The sequence below is a fragment of the Cupressus sempervirens genome, chromosome 9, assembly GCF_028749045.1.
Source record: "Cupressus sempervirens isolate cs-2001-9-10 chromosome 9, ASM2874904v1, whole genome shotgun sequence".
Classification (NCBI taxonomy): domain Eukaryota; kingdom Viridiplantae; phylum Streptophyta; class Pinopsida; order Cupressales; family Cupressaceae; genus Cupressus; species Cupressus sempervirens.
In genome coordinates this window covers 300,339,147-300,358,465 of record NC_143126.1, presented here as the reverse complement: position 1 = coordinate 300,358,465, position 19,319 = coordinate 300,339,147, and positions in this window count along the sequence as shown.

Genomic DNA, 19,319 nt, shown 5'->3' with positions numbered 1-19,319 from the left:
AGAAATAGCATAAGTAAAATCACAAGAATCTACCCGGATTTTGATGCTAAATTGCTCTTCCTCAGAAAACCCGCAGAGCAAGCTCCCTTCCTCAGAGTTCTTGAATCCTCCAATGCTCCAATTGCTCTCCAAATGCTATGTCTAAGCTTCTAAGAATGCCTGAATATAAAGAGCTCTCTGGAAACATCTAGAATGCCTCTAGAAATAGCTAGAAGGTGTCACCAACTAAGCATGCATCTTTTCCAACCTTCTAGATGAGCCATAGGGTTGTAGACACCATGTGCTTAATTGATGCACTAACTCCCGTGTTGTTGACATATGAGAAATGAAAAGGGTGCGTTAACTCCCATGCAAGCTTATAACTCCAATTTACTTTTTATATAATTTTCTATTTAAATATTTATAACTTCCATTTTAATTTTTATAACTTTTATTATTATTATTTATTTATTACTTTATTAATTTTTAATTTCTAATTTTCTTTTATTTAAACCTTTTTTCTTCAATTAATTCTCATTTAATTAATTATAATCAAAATATCAAATAACATGATATTTTATATTAATTTTCTCAAATAATTAATTTATTAATTAAATCTATTTATTAAGACTTAATTAATAGAAAAATCACCATAGACCTCCAAGATAAAATATGAAAACCCATCATAAAGAAAATCACACAAAATCGGTCTAAAGGGTTAAAAATCACGAATTATGTCATTCGACACATTCGGTGGGTAAAATATCCAGATACTTGTCCTACCTCACTAGGACAATTGGCTTAAGGGTTTGGGATTTGGACTTGAGAATTTATCTCCCTTCTCTTATCATTGAGATAGTATAATAGGGTACACTCATCCTAGCAATTCAGGGAAGTCGATACCCGGTACCTGCAACTTATAGAAAAATTATGCATGTACATATAATATATATAATGCTAAGCTAAACAGACAATGGTAGGAAGTGGTGCATTGTGTAGATCCCGACTAAGCAGGTGACTATGACTCCCTTCCTTAACCATATCAGAAACGCCATACAATATGAAAACACGCACACCATACACATGCAAGTATGGGGTAAGTATCCATAATAAAACACATGAGTTAATAAACCATCTAACTAATCATCAACAATAACTAAAAACAATATAATGATCATCATGTATGCATGAAATGTAAAGTCTAAATGATCTCATCACATAACCACTGAATCCATAACATAATGTCTGATAGTGTCAAAACAATACCACTAATCTATCAACATAAAACTAGTCCATCATAGTCTGATAATAATAGCAACAATATGTCCAGAAAATGTGTGAACGAGGGTAGGCACTACAGGTGGAGGTTAATCAACACATTCAACAGTGTTGATAGTATGATCATTCTCTTCCTACAAACTATCATAAGCAACATTCACAGAAGGGGAACAAGAAGAAGAACAAGAAGGTTGAATAATGGTATTAATTGTGTAAGGTCATGTCCATGTAAGAACTTTAAAAAAAAGATTGTTAATTTGATTTCAATATAATTTGTTTGGCTTAGAAAAAAAATCATATTTTTTTTGTCATTAGAAAATATTACATGCCTATTCCAATAACATGATCTGTATGTGATTGTCTATAAATATTGCCATGATATTCGATTATTTTGTTGAATTGAATTATGTATCATTTTTAGTTCAAAATAAAGTATAGAAATGATTTGAATGTAGATAACATAGTGAATATTGGTAATACTCATTATTTTATTCTAATAGATGTTATGAGTTGAATCCTATAATTAGTGAGAATAAGTACTTATACATGATGAATTTATAAATGTGTAAGAAATTGCCAATCAATTTAAAAGAAAAGATCATTGATGTGAATAATAATCTCAAGATGGGAATGATGTCATAACAATGGTGAATTCCAGGAGGAAGTCAAGGACAAAAGGGGGAGTATGTAATACCCCATATCATTCTAGACTTAGACTCAAATTAAGAACTTGATTAATGTATGTATGGTATTTTGATACATATGCTATGAATTATTAATGTGGTTATTATTTTTGAAAAGTTTATAATTAGAGCAGTTAAAGTAGAAAGAACGATACTTATTTGTAAATGAATTTCATATGCAAATGATTATGAAGAAAATGATGTTGGAATATGATATTGATCTAATGGGTTGATCTATGGTTAGTTCAATGATATGTATTAGTGTTTACAATCTTATATTAATATGTTTGAGTAACTGATGTTAAATTTGAATTTGTGCAGTGGATGATTATGGAGGCCTTCAACATTTCTTATAATAATCAGATGATTATGAAGACCTTCGAGAAAACTATTCCAACTCTTGTACAACAATCAAAGTCAACCTCAATGCAAACTTCTTGTAAAATCGGATATGAACTAAAGTTGGACTTTAGAGGGGTTAAAATGGATCCTAGAGTGCATTTTGGGTTAAAATAACCTAACCCACTTATACTACCTAGGGTTGGGGGTTAGTTGAAGGTCAAATCATAGTTAAAACTTCCATTATGACACCTGAAAATGGCCCCACTTCAAAGGTGGCGAAAATGGTAAGTGGGAGACAATGGAGGACATAGAGCCTTGTGCCATCATTAAAATAATGGGGATAGAAAGTGATAGTTAGGGTTTTAAGAAGAAGGTAAGAAGATAGATGGGGGATTCTTTTTTTTTTTTTTAATTCTTCCAACTTTAGTATACTTTAGCATACTAACATACATTGTTCTATTAATTTCTTTAAAAGTTCATATATTCAAGGTACATCAAGATATTATAGTAATTTTATGCCAAATTATTAGCGTGCACTTGTATATACTTACCTCATTTATGTTGTTTCCTATCATGAGTTAGTATTTCGACATTAAGTGTTGTTCAAGAATAAAGTTTTCAGCTTTTTGTACACACACACACACATATTTGTTGCACTAATAATTGTAACTTCTAACTTGGAGGCTTTATATGTTCACATTAAGTTTCAGTCTTATCTCATAATATGTAATGATCCCATCTTTTGACCTTCACGTTCTTTTAGTAGTTGACCAAGTGTGTGTGCGTTAGCCTTGTTCTACATGGTCCCGAGGGCTAACGAAGGGTTTAATGGGATCTTGGAGTGTTTTGGCCTAGTCATTTCCAGTTTGGGCCAAAATGAAGTTGATTTACTTAGTTTCATGCATACTTACTATATTTAGTAAGTTGGCAGGACACAGTGCAGGTCAATTTTGGTGATTGGATTCGATACTCCTCGATGAGAGCTTTTCAATGAGCTATCACTCGCATTATTCGGAGTCTGATTGCTAATACATTTTAATGCCTGAAATTTTATTAAGGTAACGTCTAATTTAATTGTAAAATATTAAAGTGTTACTTTAATATTTATTTTATGGTGATGTGTACCCAAGGGAGACATAAGGGGTATTTTAATATATGTTTTATATTACACATCTTTATCCCACATTGCCCATATGAGTTGAGCGGACCCGTGGGAATAGAATAAAAGGAAGCATTTGTAGCTTCATTAGACAAGGTTGAATATGAGAAGAAATTGGTATGTGAGTTGCAGCTCAGTTCTTGGCATTTGAGGACGTCTATCCTCTCTTGTAACATTCTAGACGTCATTCCCTTGGGGTTTGGCCTTTGGAATTCTTTTTTTTGGCTTCATTATCAGGCAGTTTAGTTGCATTTCCGGCTACAGGCAGATTTGGTATTTTGCTCATATCTTCTTCACTACTTGTCCGACGCTTATGCCTCTTTGAGGGAATGGTATTACGAAGGTAGTGGACTGATTGAAGGACAAAGTATTGCAGCAGCAAGTTCGTAAGCATGGGCTGGAGTATTATGACAATATTGCTGAAGGAATTATGTCAAACAGTTTGCATTCAACTTCTTAAAACCCCTTATAACTTAATTACTTCAGCAATATTGTCATAATACTCCAGCCCATGCTTACGAACTTGCTGCTACAATACTTTCTCCTCCAATCAGTCCACTACCTTCATAATACCATTCCCTCCAAGCGGCATAAGCGTCGGACAAGTAGTGAAGAAGATATGAGCAAAATATCAAATTTGCCTGTAGCCGGAAATGCAACTAAACTGCCTGATAATGAAGCCAATAAAAAAGAATTCCAAAGGCCAAACCCCAAGGGAATGACGTCTAAAATGTTACAAGAGAGGATAGACGTCCTCAAATGCCAAGAACAAAGCTGCAACTCACACACCAATTTCTTCTCATATTCAACCTTGTCTAATGAAGCTACAAATGCTTCCTTTTATTCTATTCCCACGGGTCCGCTCAACTCATATGGGCAATGTGGGATAAAGATGTGTAATATAAAACATATATTAAAATACCCCTTATGTCTCCCTTGGGTACACATCACCATAAAATAAATATTAAAGTAACACTTTAATATTTTACAATTAAATTAGACGTTACTTTAATAAAATTTCAGGCATTAAAATTTATTAGCAATCGGACTCCGAATAATGCGAGTGATAGCTCATCGAAAAGCTCTCATCGAGGAGTATCGAATCCAATCACCAAAATTGACCTGCATTGTGTCCTGCCAACTTACTAAATATAGTAAGTATGCCTGAAACTAAGTAAATCAACTTCGTTTTGGCCCAAACTGGAAATGACTAGGCCAAAACACTCCAAGATCCCATTAAACCCTTCGTTAGCCCTCGGGACCATGTAGAACAAGGCTAACGCACACACACTTGGTCAACTACTAAAAGAACGTGAAGGTCAAAAGATGGGATCATTACAAATCCGCCCTCCTTGAAATTGCTTGTCCTCAAGCAATTAAGTAACATAATGGACTCCAACCTCCACCTGGATCCCAATATGTGATATCCATATGGAAGTTAAACCAACTCCAAACCCGCATCATCAGGACCAACCCCTGTAGCCTAGCATTCAAAACTTGTGCTGATGAAGTCAGAATGTCACCATAAGGCAACTCCATGGAAGATCTATGAAACGTCTTCTTCCCTTTATCCATCCACATAATATATATTGGACTAGAATGCATATTATCACCATCATGCATTGAAAAAGATGTAGTTGTAGGTGAACCATATGTACTCATGCTAACTGTATCAACAATAGGTGTTGCCGCATCGAAATATATGGACATAGGAACAACATTAACATTAAACTCCTCATTGGATGCTTCAACTGACATAGAAGTGGCCGCTGATATGATAGTCTCCTCGCATTCTCCTAATTCCACTATTGCTACGTCATCATCCCCTGACAAGGCTTCATATGTGGTCTCCTGACTTCGCACGCATGTCTCTACTGACTCTGCCAAAATGCCCACATCACCAACATCATAGTTGGCTGGCTCTATACGTGTCTCGATCCCATCTGAGAAATCGACTACCTTCTGCTTTGGAGCAACATACAAATCATCAATGTTGATGCCCATCTGTCTAGCCATAAGTTGCAACATCATATCCATTCGCCTATTCTGCTCCTGTTGCATATGTTGCCCCTTCTCTAATGTACCCAATAACTGTTTGAACATCACATCTTGATCTGGACTAATATACATCTTTATCTAGCTATCAATATGATCTCCACAGGATGGCAGGACTTATAGCTCTGATACCACTGTAATGGGCACCCCTGGATGTCCCAAAAAACTAAACCAAATTGCTGAAAGGAATTATGTCAAAAAGTTTGCATTCAACTTCTTAAAACCCCTTATAACTTCGAAAATCAAACGTTTATTTTTTTGTTGTGTTTCGTGCATGGAATTGGTATCATACAACATAAACAAGAAAGAAACTACAACAATATGCAAAGTGGAAATGAACTGCTGCTAATAAAATGTTATTTTCAGAATTCATAAAACCAAATACATGGCAGATTTATCAACTCACTAATTACTTCAGCAATATTGTCATAATACTCCAGCCCATGCTTACGAACTTGCTGCTACAATACTTTGTCCTCCAATCAGTCCACTACCTTCATAATACCATTCCCTCCAAGCGGCATAAGCGTCGGACAAGTAGTGAAGAAGATATGAGCAAAATATCAAATTTTCCTGTAGCCGGAAATGCAACTAAACTGCCTGATAATGAAGCCAATAAGAAAGAATTCCAAAGGCCAAACCCCAAGGGAATGACGTCTAAAATGTTACAAGAGAGGATAGACGTCCTCAAATGCCAAGAACAAAGCTGCAACTCACACACCAATTTCTTCTCATAGTCAACCTTGTCTAATGAAGCTACAAATGCTTCCTTTTATTCTATTCCCATGGGTCCGCTCAACTCATATGGGAAACCCTTCGTTAGCCCTTGGGACCATGTAGAACAAGGCTAACGCACACACACTTGGTCAACTACTAAAAGAACGTGAAGGTCAAAAGATGGGATCATTACATAATACCCTTTTCATTGGAATAGGTTAGGTTTTATTTTCTAATCTTTAAATAGCAAGGTCTATTGAAGATTGTCTATTTTCCAGTTGTATAGTTATTCACATATGTAAAATCTGCATGAATGATAAATCAAAATAGCAATCTATTTTAAATGATTGCTATCTTTTTCACAAAGGAAGTCCTTGTTACTACTAACATATTTATGTTATTTTTATGTTATGTAAATTTTGTAATAGTAATAAATCAGATTTCTAATTTACATACCACTTGTAGAATAAATCAATAAGTCAAATTTCTAATAACTACTAAATGAATGTAGTAATAAAAGTTACACATTTACAACTTTTGTTTATTTTCCCCTTTTCTTTTAAATCAAACCAGAAACATAATGAGCCTAGGTCCTAGTATTGAGAAACCTCGCTCTCATACAAGAATTTCATGCCCACTATTCCTACCAAAAAAAAGCATACTTAAAATTTAATAAATAAAAGACAAGATTTAGATTCAATGTTTCAGATCTGTAGTAGATATTTTGATAACATGATCTTAAGCATTAGCCATTTGTTTCTAATGAAATAACTTACAAATTTAACATCGAAAACAATTTCTATATTAGCAAAGCTTAACAAACCATACCAAAAATAACAATAGCATCATTTCTATAATTTTTTATCACACACTTCTTCTCTCATGCACAAGTTTAAACATATTAAGAAAAACTTAAGATATAATTTTCATTCATATTTATTTGCAAGATTACAACAATAATTATCTAAACCATTCACACAAGTGCCCTTTTCCACCCTATCATAATGGCATCATGAGGCCGCTTGTGCCCTAGCCATACCCCCGAGTAGGAGAACTAATTTCAACCAAGAGGTCCTGGTTACAATCCTAAGAGTTCTCTCTCTATCACATTATGAAAAAATCCTTCTACATATTATTTCATCATGATCAATAAGAACTACTCTAGATGCATATAAGATGCTTATCTTTCAAGAGCTCTCCCTTTAGATAGATCTTCATCTTAAAACCAAGAGCCATTCCTCCTCTTTCTCTCCATATTTCTCTCCTACCTCTCCCAAAAAAAAAAAAAAATCCCCCCATCTATCTTATTACCTTCTTCTTAAAACCCTAACTATCACTTTCTATCCCCATTATTTTAATGATGGCACAAGGCTCCATGTCCTCCATCGTCTCCCACTTACCTTTTTCGCCACCTTTTAAGTGGGGCCATTTTGAGGTATCATAATGGAAGTTTTAACCATGATTTGACCTTCAACTAACCCCAAACCCTAGGTAGTATAAGTGGGTTAGGTTATTTTAACCCAAAATGCACACTAGGATCCATTTTAACCCCTCTAAAGTCCAACTTTAGTTCATATCCGATTTTACAAGAAGTTTGCATTGAGGTCGACTTTGATTGTTGTACAAGAGTTGGCATAGTTTTCTCAAGGTCTTCATAATTATTTGATTATCATAAGAAATGTCGAAGGCCTTCATAATCATTTGCTGCACAAATTCAAATTTAACATCAGTAACTCAAACATATAAATATAAGACTATAAACACTAATACATATCACTGAATTAACCATAGATCAACCCATTAGATCAATATCATATTCCAACATCATTTTCTTTATAATCATTTGCATATGAAATTCATTTACAAATACGTATCATTCTTTCTACTTTAACTACTCTAATTACAAACTTTTCAAGAATAATAACCACATTAATAATTCATAGCATATGTATCAAAACACCATACATACATTAATCAAGTTCTTACATTTGAGTCTAAGTCTAGAATGATATGGGGTATTACAAGTTGGGTGTTGAGGTAAAGGATTGGTATAGATTTGAAGATTTTGATTAGGAGACACCACATATTTTTTTTCATTATCATGATTATCAATAGATAATGGATTAGAATTAATAAAATCTTGAATCTTATGTTTTAGAGTATAGCATTCCTTAGTATCATGGCTAGGCTAAAGATGATATTGACTCAAGGCTTTAGGATCAAAGTGTAGACTTGATGTAGTAGAAGGAAGAAGTGGTTTAATAGGAGGGAGTGTAATAATATTAGCACTAAGAAAACTTCCCATAATGGATTGTAAAGACATGGAAAGAGGATTAAACTAACGATTCATCTAAAAAATAGAGGAAGAAGCAACAACACCTAGGGATGCCAAAATTATTTGTTCATCTACTATATTCGTGGCTTTGTTAAAATTAACATAGTTATTAGGTTTTTGGAAATTGTTATGGTTAGGTGTGGCATCACTCTTATCAAAAAGTACTAGAGCCATTGGGGTAGTGCTCTCAAACTAACTCACTTGCAATTAATAATGATAAAGCACTGCACAAAGTAGTGAAAAGGAAGTAAAATCAGTAAGCAAAATCTTATCTCTAATTTATGTTTTTAAATTTTCAATACACATATGTTGAATATCAATAGCAAGAACAAGATAATAAATATGAGCATGCAAATGCTTAAATCTACGAATAAAATCAATCACTTTTTCCTTAGGACCTTATTTATAATGCATCAAATCAGACAAAGACACTAGAGGACCAATGTTATTCTAAAATTATTGGATAAAGGCATTATGAAAGGAGTCAATAGAATAGGATGACAAAGAGAAATACCATTCCAAAGCTTTGTCACAAAACGTACGAGAAAATAGCTTAGCTAAAACCCTATGATCATGATCATAACCACTACATAGAACTTGGAAAGTTTAAATATGTGTGCCATGATCACCTTTACCATTATAAGTATCAAGGTGAGGCATAGCATCTTGTTGAGGAGAAATGGTACAGATAATGTCAAAAGACAAAGGACTACCCATATCAATGTAGGCACATTAAATTTAGATTAAGTGAAGGACAAAAATTATTGTTGCAAAGAAGAAATAATTTGAGAAAGATTGATAATAGTGGAATCATCAAAGGAAATGGGTGGCTCTGACACATTCGATACACTAGGAAGAGTGTATGAATTAGCTGGAATAGAAGGAACTACTGATGGGACACTAGGAACCATAGTAGAAGGATTAGGATAATTGAAAGGAACATTATTGTATGAAGGTTGTGAGGTAGGCAATCAAGTAGGTGGAATACTCATAGGAAAAGAAGGAATAGGAAGACTACTAATGGGAGAATTAGACAGTTGAATGTGAGTACTCACAATGGGAGCAACATAAGTAGGAATGCTAGAGATAGGTGTGAAAATAGGAAAGGAAGGTTGCAAAGTAGTGACAGGTGAATCCATCCCTATTTTGGATGTGGTTTGATCCAAATAACACAAGAATGGACAAAGTGAGTAAGACCACACAAAAGATTAACACCATGTTCATTGTTTTATGGATCACTTTCTTAAGAGAATCAAAAGAAGCAATAACATCAGTATTGTGATTCTCTTGAAGAAGCCAATCATACATTTTATCAATCTCAACAGCAATCTTATCAACTTGTTTAGGAGAAACTCTTAAAGCCTCGTCCTCATCATGACATGAGTGAGAAGATCCATGCTCCATAGAAGGATTAGGATCACGAAAAACCATAGGATCACTAAGGTTCCTAAAGAGAGGAGAAGAGGAATCCAAATCAAAGTAAGCCATAAGTCTACAACTTCTTCTAATAGGAATACTATAAGTAAAACTTAAGGTAATAAAGTTCATACACTAAACAAGGTAAGAAAGCACAAAAGAAATCTAACCTTATGATATGAACTAAAGCACAAAGCAAAAAATATAATCTAATGAAAATATAAAGCATGCAAAGTTAGATCACAAGATAACACAATAGTACACAATGATCTAACTTCAAAATCAAAAGAAGGGGGAAAGAAGTCAAGTTTGCCAAATATGTTAAGAGGGAAATGTGAATCAAGGATATGAAACCCTAAGTTCATCACATAACCACACTTACATAACTCAAAAAGGAAGTTAATAAAATTGATCCTTTCGATCACAATTCTAAGACTAGATCTAAAACGATTGGTGATAGCCAAATGAGAAAGGAGCACCAATACAAGCTAGATCTAGAGGGGTAGAATAGGGAAAAAGATACAAAAGTCCTTGAAAACCCTTTATTATAATGGGAGCTAGGGCAAGATTTATAAATGAAATAACTAAACATTTTAAAATAAGAAAGAAGATAGAAGACAGACATTTTAAATCTGATTTTATGATTGGTGTTTTGTCCAAAATTAGTAAATAATGATGGATCTAAGCCTAAAATGCCAAAATTTGCAAAACCCAAAAATCATTTGGTTTTCTAACAAGGGTGACTTATGCCTACAAGGGCAACCTTTGTGGCCTTGTTTAACAAGGGTGATCTCTATGGCCTTGGAAGAATGTAGAAGATGTTGATTCTGATTTCATAATTCTAAAAAGAACTGAAAAGAGTATCTAAATTTGTAACATGTTCACTAATTGGATATCTGAAACCTACAATATAAAAAAGAAAATTATCAGGGTTTTGCCTCAATCAAACCTCAATTTAGGAATTAACCTTGAATTGAAGTAATTGAATTACAAAAATGTAAAGTAGATAGACAAATTCACCTTACAATAGTAGGATCTCTTGAATCGAATGCAATGAGCTCTCTTTACCAATTGACTTGGATCAAGAGTGTGGATGAATGAATGTAGAAGATGCAACAAAGGATCTTGAATGGATCGAATAAGATCTTGAAAATAAACTCCTTCAATTTCTTGAATGTTTGAATCCTTCAACTTCAATGGAGGAATCACTTGAAGCTAGATGCTTGAAGGCTTGAGTGCTTGGAAACTTGAATACTTGAGTGTTAGTGCACGAGAGTGCTTGATAAATTATAGATGATATATAAAATGGAGGAAATGGATGGGTTTATAAAGGCCTGACAATTAATTAACTCCTGTAGGTTGAACCACCTAGAAGTTAATACCCCAGAAAAATCCAGACATGGGACACAAGCAATAGACCCAAAATAAGAACTAATTAAAAAAATGGACCCAAAATAGGGCCCAAAGAGGGGTGCATTGTGTCCATGATTGGCTCATCAAGGGTGCACTACATCTCTGATTAACAAGGGAGCACTTTGTCTTTGTTAATTAACACCCAAACCCTTAGAATTCCCTCGAGGTCCTAAAACAGGTCTCAGATCTTGGAAATTGAGTGCAAAACTCATGATATAGTCATTTCAATGTAGATAAGAGATTCTAAGTGATTGAATAAAGGAAAGGGAGGACTTAATTGGTTAGATCCTACCTAGATCTTTACGTCATGAATATAGGAGCTTTAAAGAAGATCAATTAGGTCTTACCCCAAATCTACTTAGGAGAAAGGAGAAGAAGAGGGAAGAGAAGAGGAAGGATGAAAGGATTTGATGATCTTGCATGAAATAGGTGCTAAACCTTCATTACATTGGAGTGCTTCCAATTAAAGATTATACATAAAAAATCTCAACCTTATATTTTACGGACCCTACAGGGCGTTGAGGAGGATTGGGGAAGTAACTTATGAGATTTTAGTTGTCAGATGATAACAAGATTCATAATGTATTTCACATCTTGTGTCTCGTGAAAGCCCTTGGATAACATATTTTGAGTTCATCCAAGTCACCCCACTAAATGAGGTAGTGAATTAGAATTGGTTCCTGCCAAGGTGTTGGAAATGAGGAGAGGTAGCTGAGAAACATATCTTTTATGGAGTACTTTGTGAGTTGGAATAATTTGCTAATAGAGGATGCAACTTGGAAAGGTGAGTATATTTTGTAGCATCCAACGTTGAAATTGTTTCAGATCTAGAAATCCTAGGAAGGAAGGACTTTTATGTCCCCTTCCAAAGAGTGACTCACCATCAGACTCAGTTAGCCCATTTTCATATATCCCGAAAGGCTAATGATATAAGTAAGAATAGAACACAAACCCAAAAAAAATAACCAAATAGCCTTCCTTAGACCTACTCAAGCTTAGGGTAAATGTGAAATGGTCCACTTATCCCACTCACCAACTTCACACCCTCAACTCACCCTCTCTTCCAAGTAGCCTAGAGCACACACTCAACAACAATCACTCTAACAGCCCTCTTCACCTACATCCTCCAGGATCTTGAGTCACCATACACCCTTTCAACTATTTCTTTGGCCTTTTACAAGGTTTCTTTTCCAACTGACTAGTTTAGCCCTTCTGAATATTCCTAATCCACAAGTTGTAGTGAGAGACCTAAAAGGGGCTCAAGCTTTGTAGCCTTGTTTTACCCTAAATACCACTAAACTCCTTAAACTTCTATACAGCCACCCAAACCAATTGTAGAATCTCTTAATACATAAAAAAATATTTCTAAATCTTAAGTATGGATTTAAGATCTCAACTACCAAGCCTTCTCCCAACGAGCCCTAGTTTCAAGGCTTTTAGTCTTAAGGTTGTTGTTTGGCCTTCTAGGTTCAAATCCACGAATTCCAAGATAATTTTCCTGTTGATAATTCATTGGAACCACTGATTCCTTCTTCCCATCGAAACTCCACCTTCTAGCATTCTCTCCAAGGCCTCTAAGTCTATTCTTTAGACTTGCAACACGTGATCAATAGGGAATACAGTGAAAACAATTGTTGTTTGATCTCTTTATCGGCATTGAATTAGTAAACCAATCCCATAGAAGGTTCCATAAACCCGTCTTATTCATTTTACCAAGCCCCAAGGTTTTTCCTCATTGGAGAAGGGAGAAAGATAATTTTTGTCTTCAAAATCCTCTCAGAGACTAGGGTAAACAACAAGTATACAAAAACTCAAAAAAAAATTAAACTATCCTCTCTTATTTGACCACACCATATTTCCCATTCATGTAATGTAAAAGATACTTTCTAAAACAATAATAGATACTCATAGTTGATATCTACCCAAATTAGGAAAGATGTTGACAGTGTACAGGCTATTGTCCAAAAAAAAAAAAACTTGGTATATTTCATTTCCAGATCTTATTTAAATGACCCTCATGTCTTTTCAACTTCAAACCTTCAATATTATCAAAATAAAGCTTCAAATTATTGAGCTTCCTAAATTTTGCAAAAAATTGTAAAAAAGTTGCATGACAACTTTTTTTTGCAATTTTGCAAATTTTTTACATTTTTTCAAAAACATGACAAAAAAACTTTGCTAAGACCATGAAACCATACCAAAATATGAATGAAGTTTATGCAACATAAAATTGATGATTTTTGGTCAACTATCATGTTTGACCACCCATTGACTTTGGAAGAAACCTTAGAAATCATGCAATCTAGAAGTCACAAATGCACAAAAAGAAAAATCTTAACTACTTGTGTCATCTTGTGCACTTATTGATCTTTACACCCTTCTCCTCAGTGTTTAACTACCTACACCAGGACCTAGGGCCCCTGCACCATACTCCCCTCATTTGAGAAACTCAAATCCCTTGAGTTGCTAATTGTTGAAGGTTTGTGCCATGCTTGATGATGTCTTCTTCGGTCATCCATGTTGCTTCTACTTCAGGCAAACCCTGCCATTTCACCAAATACTCTTTTTACATCTTGTTCCTAGTCCTCTTGACTGTCTTGTTATCTAAAATGCATTCTAGCTTTAATGGTTTGTTCAATGGAAGATCCTTTATCCACTCTACCTCAATATCTGCCTTGCTACTATCACAAGAATCTATGCTATTGTTGTCCCTTTTGTACAATTTCAAATCAGCAACATTGAAAATGGGTGATATGTCAATGCTTTGGGGTAGTTCTAACTCATAAGCATTGTTCCCATATTTCCGTAAAATTTTGCAGGGACCTATCTTTTTCATCTGTAGTGTGTTGCCTAGTCCTTTAGGTAATCTATCTTTGTTTAGGAAAGCCATCACTAGGTCACCCACCTTAAACTGAATCTCCTTCTTCTTCTTCTTCTTCTTATCTTCCTTATCCTTGTATTTAGTTATTGATTTTTCCAAATGACCTTGACTTGATCATGTACTATTTTTATCAATTCATCAAGTGTCTTCCCCGTGGCACTTCTAGACTTCATGTCTTGCAAATCCCTTAGTTCTAAGGGTCCTCTTGGATGGAATCCATATACTACTTCAAAAGGTGTTCTACCAGTTGATCTATTAACCAAATCATTATATGCATATTCAGCTTGACTGATTACTTGATCCCAAACCAAACCATGTTGTTTTGTGAGACACCTAAGTAGATTTCCTAATGATCTATTTACCACCTCATTTTGGCCATTAGTTTGAGGGTGATAAGCTGAAGAATAAGCCAAACATGTGCCAAGTTTCTTCCACAAGGTTGTCCAAAAATGCCCAATGAACTTGGTGTCTCTATTAGTCACTATGGTCATGGGAAGACCATGAATTCTGACTAATTCTCTGAAAAAAACTTTGGCAATCTGAGATGCATCATGGTTGCTCCTGCAAGGTATAAAATGAACCATTTTTGTGAACCTATCAACTACTACAAAAACCATGTCTACTCCTCTAGCAGTTTTAGGCAATCCCAGGACAAAGTCCATACTTATGTTGTCCCAAGGTTTGGTAGGTATTGGCAAGCGCTAGTATAAACCTGCATTAGATGATGTACCTTTAGCTTTTTGGCAAATTAAACAGCTTTCCACATACTTCCTGACTTCCTTCTGTAATCCAGGCCAACAATAGAATCTTGCAACTTGTTCCAATGTCTTATCTACCCCAAAATGTCCCCCAAGGGCCCCGTTATGTTTTTCCTTGATGATATTTTCCCTCATAGATGACTTAGCTATACATAATCTACTGCCCTTAAACAATAAACCATCATGCAAAACATAATCAGCAAATTCAACATGAAATGTGTTAGTATATTCCAAACAAATATGGTAGGCCTTCGTGAAATCCGAATCCTCTTTATATAAATCTTTGATCTACTCCAATCCCACACTCTGTAATTTGACTTCTTGGACTACTAATACCCTCCTGCTCAAGGCATCTGCCACTTTATTGGTTGTTCCCCTTTTATGCTTGATTGAAAAAGTAAATGCTTGAATCTGCTCCACCCACTTAACATGTCTATGGTTGAGTTTATCTTGCCTATTCAAAAAACTGAGGGCATGATTATCAGTATACACTATGAATTCCTTGGGCATAAGGTACTGTTTCCATTTTTTTAGTGCTTGAACCATGGAGTATAGTTCAAGGTCATAGATAGAATATTTTTGTTTTGCCTCATTCAATTTTTCTGAAAAAAATGCAATGGGATGACTTTCTTGGCTAAGAATTACTCCAATGGCATATTTGCTAGCATCACACTCCACAGTAAACACTTTGTCAAAATTAGGTAGCACTAAGGTAGGTAATTCTGCCACTTTCTTCTTCAAGAATTTAAAACATTTCTCTGCATTTTGAGTCCACCTAAACTGGCATTTGACTCCTCCTTTTATGGTATCCAGTATAGGAGCTACTATCCCACTGAAACCCTTAATAAATTTTCTATAAAAGGTAGCTAGGCCATGAAAACTTCTAACATCTCCTACTATCCTAAGACTTGGCCAATTTAGTATAGCTTCTACTCTACTACGATCCATTTTTAGGCATCTTTTGGAAATCACAAAACCAAGATACACTAATTTAGATTTAAAGAACTCACATTTTTCCAAATCGATAAGTAGCTTCTCCTCATGCAACTTTTTAATCACCATTCCCGAATGTTACAAGTGCTCTTCTCTACTCCTGCTAAATATCAGAATAAAAATTTGCCAATTAATTGTACCAAAACTTCATTCATTAATCTCATGAATATGCTAGGTGCATTGCTCAAACCAAATGGCATTACTAGCCACTCATACAATCCCTCATTAGTCTTAAAGGTTGTTTTCCACTCATCTCCTTGTCCGATCCTAATGGTGATATCCTGATTTTAAATCTAATTTAGAAACAAACACATGACTCTCCTAGATAATCCATTAGATCTTCAATTCTAGGCATGGGAAACCTATACCTGATTGTGTTCTTGTTTATTGCCTTTGAATCAACACAAAGCCTCCACTTACCATCCTTCTTAGATGCTAGCACTGATGGACATGCACATGGACTCAAAAAAATTTCTTACCAATCCTTTATCTAGCAAATCTACAACTTGTCTACTTACTTTTGCATTATGTTGTAGTAATTAACATGAAAAGATCAAATAATACGATAGTGAACTCTAATTGAAACCCATAGTTCTTTTATGCCACATTCTTTGAACTCTTTAGATTTTAGCAAATATTCATCATTGAGCCATTTTATTTAGCAAAATGGTTATGTTCACATTAAGTAGATTGAGAAAATATATTTCCTTAGGCTTCCTGACAAATACCACACAAACAACAAACAAAGAACAATAAAGCCATGAACCCTCTTGACATCCCTAACTTGGAGATGCATAAGAACATGGCTTGCAAATATTAAAATATGACTAATTTGAACAAGTCAACAACCATGTTGATTTTGTGTTTGTATTATATGTTTTTTTTTTTTTTTTTTACTTTGACATTGATGATGATAATGTCATCTTGATTTAGGAATTATGTACCTCGTATAAGACTCGCATGTTTGGTTTCAAGTATATCCATTATTTGTACAAAAAAATAATGTCCATAAAACAAAAGAACTCATTATGACTTGACCAATTGATAAGACTATGTGATCAATTTGATTAAGGACCAATTGATAAGTTTGTCAATTGGAATGTGATTTTAGGAAGATTAGACTTGTTGTGTATGAGTATTTCCATACATCTTGTTTGGTGTGAATACATGAATATGTTTGCATTTGTTTTCGAGTATAATAAGGTGGCTTTAAGGGTGCCACATGGATGAATGACATTGGTGACATTGTACCACCACTTGGGATTTATAAATATCTAGGTTATTAGATTGTGTTTTGGGAGCTTGACTATATTGTTGTTATGATAAGTATTGGCTTCAACTTACTTTGATTAATTTCATTTTTTTCCCACTTGTTTTTAGTTAAAATTGTTTACATTATTGATCTTCCATTTATTTGGGATCTATGTTCTTTGGGAAGCTTTTATGTGGCTATAAGTTGGTGTGCACACCTCACAAATGCATACTCAAGATCAATTACAAACAATTCAAAGAATGATTACGTTATGCCTTGTCTCGTGAAATTAATAACCTTCTTGTCTTCCTGAGATTTTTTTCATTTAATTTTAGTTAGAAATAGGACAACTCTACCAATCTAAGGTAAATCCTCAATTAAAATTATTGGTTGCAGAAACTAGAAACCCATGTTGGCAAGTTGCAAGAATCAAAATGAAAATAGGACTTACACAATGTCGTAAATCCAAGGTTAAGTTTGAAATCTACATTGTTGAAGAACTAGGTGGGTTTTGAATGTTGTGAGGGCTTGAAACTTGGGAACAAGTCCAAAGTGCACAACAGAATTTAAATTTTACAATATATTTATTTTTCGCATGTCTACAAGTCATGAAGACTAGAAGGAAATAGTGACCCAAAAACTAAGGTTCCAAATCCCAATAGAGATTTGACACTTGTAGAAGTGTTACTAAGTTTTATTTTTTGATGTGTCATAAAGAGCAAAAGTTGGCAAGAACCCAAGAACAAGTCCCAAGTCTATATGTGAATCTAAGCATGCAAAGGATCATTAATGTTGTTGTAAGAACCAATATCAGGAGAAACCTAAGATTTGGAACAAGTCCCAAAACCAAGAAAGGGTTGAAAGTTGATGTGTAGTTAGTTTTATCCATGTTATTAAGTAGAGGGTAGATATTGGAAGGGATTTGGGACCCAAAACTAAATTCATAGTCCATGTTAGATCATAAAGTCTTAAACATAGTCAATTCCTCTCAAATATGCTTGTCATAGCTTAATAAAACTTGGATGGTGATTCAATAGAGATGCAAATAAGGTAAACTCTTCTTTTGGATGCCAAACTCGGTGACTCATTATAACATCAAGTCTTCCACTTGTATCACTGTATTTTCATTTTGGTGTGGAAGCCAAATTATTAGCATGGGCTGACAGCAAAAAATTGGCCAAGTCAATCTATTATGTCTGTTATACCACTTCTATTATGTGGGAAAAAAAGTTGGTCCATTTTTTTTCAATATTTAATGTCTTGAGAAAACTTTGGACACCATACCTAGATATTCACTTCAACTAATACAATGAACTGTCTAATAGAAAAAAAAAAAAAAAATCCCCTTTCACTATTAAATTCCTTGGCTATCTATTAAAACCAACGTTATTGCTCAAAGTTGTAGATACCAACAATTCCTAATGTTGGTTGTTTTCCTAGGTACTAGAACTGTCAAACCTAGGAAGAAAATCACAAACCTATATTTACGTTAGCCAACCAATCATTGATTGTCAAACTGGATAAGACCTCCTTCACTTATGGTTCTGGTGGGGAGGGGGGTTCCAATTAAGTTCTGAAATAAATAACACAAGGATTGAATGGTTACCTTATTGCAAACCATACCTATTGTGCATTATATCCCTATATCAATTGCCACAACATGTTTTTTGTTGGTTTCAACATAACATGTTATTTACCTTTACATAGCAAAAATACTCACCAGCCATAATGTTTTGCAATGTGGATACAATAACCCTCATTGTTGTTATGCACTTGCACTTAAAGCTAGAGAAACGACACAACTAAAAATTTATAGAAAATTCAATTTTGTTTTAAATGTGTTGAGGTGATAGGACAGTGAGCACATTATAGAGTAGTGCCCATCTCTAGTTGGGCATATAGGGAATTGGCTATAGACATGAAAATGGCTGTTCACAAGACATTTCTTTTTTTATTAATAATTAAATTAAAATTTTATATTTAATTTTAGTTTAATTAATGAATGCAAACAAATGTATTGTCAACAACCATATTGATTCCCGCATAAAGTCTCCATTG